Here is a 2,500-nt window from a genome sequence, read left to right on the forward strand (position 1 = left end):
CCTCGTTAAAGTTAGCATCCACTTGCTGGTTGTTAGCTGAGGATATCGTATTTATAGCTGCAAAAACAACTTGTTTAGCATTTTACTTTGCTAAAACATCAAGTTACCTGGTTGATCCTGCCAGTAGTCATATGCTTGTCTCAAAGATTAAGCCATGCATGTCTAAGTACATACTGTTTATAAAGTGAAACCGCGAATGGCTCATTAAATCAGTTACGGTTCCTCGGATATTCTTTTTTACATGGATAACTGTGGTAATTCTAGAGCTAATACATGAACAAGTGTTCCAACCTCAGCTTGCTGACGGAAGGATCGCATTTATTAGTACAAGACCAATGATTCTTATTCACCTAGAACCCTGTTCAGTGATTTCGGTCGCTGTCTAAGGACTAGCAGTGGGGATCTTAGCAACTTCGGTTGCATTTCTTGTGATGACTCTGAATAACTGAGCAAATCGTATGGCCTCTGAGCCGACGATGTATCCCTCAAGCAACTGCCTTATCAACTGTCGATGGTAGGTTATGCGCCTACCATGGTTGTAACGGGTAACGGGGAATTAGGGTTCGATTCCGGAGAGGGAGCCTGAGAAACGGCTACCACATCTAAGGAAGGCAGCAGGCGCGCAAATTACACAATCCCAGTACGGGGATGTAGTGACGAAAAATAACAATACGGGACTCTATTGAGGCCCCGTAATTGGAATGAGTACAATTTAAATCCTTTAACGAGGATCTATTGGAGGGCAAGTCTGGTGCCAGCAGCCGCGGTAATTCCAGCTCCAATAGCGTATATTAAAGTTGCTGCGGTTAAAAAGCTCGTAGTTGGATTTCAGTCGAACCTATGGGGTCCACTGATTAAAGGGTTAGATGGTGATGTTAGGTTTCTTGCTTGTGTCTACGGATGCTTGCTTGAACCTTCATTCCTCTTTCCTGGTGGTTACATTCATAGTGTTTAGACAGAAAATTGCTCGATATTTGCTATCAATGCTCTTTACCGAGTGTTGATTCAAGCGATCGAGACTTTTACCTTGAAAAAATCAGAGTGCTCAAAGCAGGCGTCCAAAACCTCGAAAGAGGTGCCTAAAAACGGTATGGTCAACCATCTATATGATGCGTACCACTACCTTAACTTGAATGATCTTGCATGGAATAATGGAATAGGACCTTGGTTCTATTTTGTTGGTCTTAAGAATCCAAGGTAATGATTAAGAGGGACAGACGGGGGCATTTGTATTGCGGCGCTAGAGGTGAAATTCTTGGACCGTCGCAAGACAAACTACAGCGAAAGCATTTGCCAAGAATGTTTTCATTAATCAAGAACGAAAGTTAGAGGTTCGAAGGCGATCAGATACCGCCCTAGTTCTAACCATAAACGATGCCAACCAGCGATCATTCTGAGTAACTAATTTCATGACTCGAATGGAAGCTTCCGGGAAACCAAAGTTTTTGGGTTCCGGGGGAAGTATGGTTGCAAAGCTGAAACTTAAAGGAATTGACGGAAGGGCACCACCAGGAGTGGAGCTTGCGGCTTAATTTGACTCAACACGGGAAAACTCACCCGGCCCGGACACTGAGAGGATTGACAGATTGAGAGCTCTTTCTTGATTCAGTGGGTGGTGGTGCATGGCCGTTCTTAGTTGGTGGAGTGATTTGTCTGGTTAATTCCGATAACGAACGAGACTCTAGCCTACTAAATAGACTTGCAGTTTACACTGCAGTACTCCCCCTTAGTCAACCTGTGGGTGGTAGTATCTCTTGATGGTTTCGGCTGTTGAGGGCTCTGCTGCTATTAGCCTACAGAATTGGCTAGGGTAAGGATGCTGTAGCACTGTAAGGACTTCTTAGAGGGACAAGCGGCGCTCGCAGCCGCACGAAACAGAGCAATAACAGGTCTGTGATGCCCTTAGATGTCCGGGGCCGCACGCGTGCTACACTGAAGTGGTCATCGTGCATACTGTTTCCTGCTCCGAAAGGAGTGGGTAACCGCTTGAACCCATTTCGTGATGGGGATTGGGCATTGTAATTATTGCCCATGAACGAGGAATTCCCAGTAAGCGTGAGTCATTAGCTTGCGTTGATTACGTCCCTGCCCTTTGTACACACCGCCCGTCGCTACTACCGATTGAATGATTTAGTGAGGACTTCGGACTGGTCAATCCAGACCATTGGGAAACTAGTGGTCGGATTGTGCTGGAAAGATGTTCAAACTTGATCATTTAGAGGAAGTAAAAGTCGTAACAAGGTTTCCGTAGGTGAACCTGCGGAAGGATCATTAACGTATTACCCTCTTATTATAAGAGAAATACAACCTTCAAACAATCAAACACTCTGCATAGTGATATTGTAGATGCTAATATGGTGAATGCAATTGAATTGTATTTGCATTAGAGTCGCAATTGTGAATGTTTATTGCAAACATTTAGCCATTGCAACATGATTCTAATTTGCATTACATTCGTTCATTCATACATCCATCTTTCATTATCCAATGCAACAAAGAG

The 2,500-nt window shown here is 44.1% G+C and overlaps 1 non-coding gene across 1 annotated transcript; it reads left to right on the forward strand.

Annotated features, from left to right (window-relative positions):
• Nucleotides 1-104: 104 nt before the first annotated feature.
• Nucleotides 105-2,274, forward strand: LOC149093017 (small subunit ribosomal RNA). The gene has a single exon (XR_016200379.1). It is a non-coding gene; the product is annotated as a small subunit ribosomal RNA (ribosomal RNA).
• The last annotated feature ends 226 nt before the right edge of the window (nt 2,275-2,500 follow it).

Source organism: Tetranychus urticae, unplaced genomic scaffold (assembly GCF_039701765.1).
Source record: "Tetranychus urticae isolate SD_2017Ah unplaced genomic scaffold, NJAU_TeUrti_SD_1.0 Scaffold_4, whole genome shotgun sequence".
NCBI classification, from domain to species: Eukaryota; Metazoa; Arthropoda; class Arachnida; order Trombidiformes; family Tetranychidae; genus Tetranychus; species Tetranychus urticae.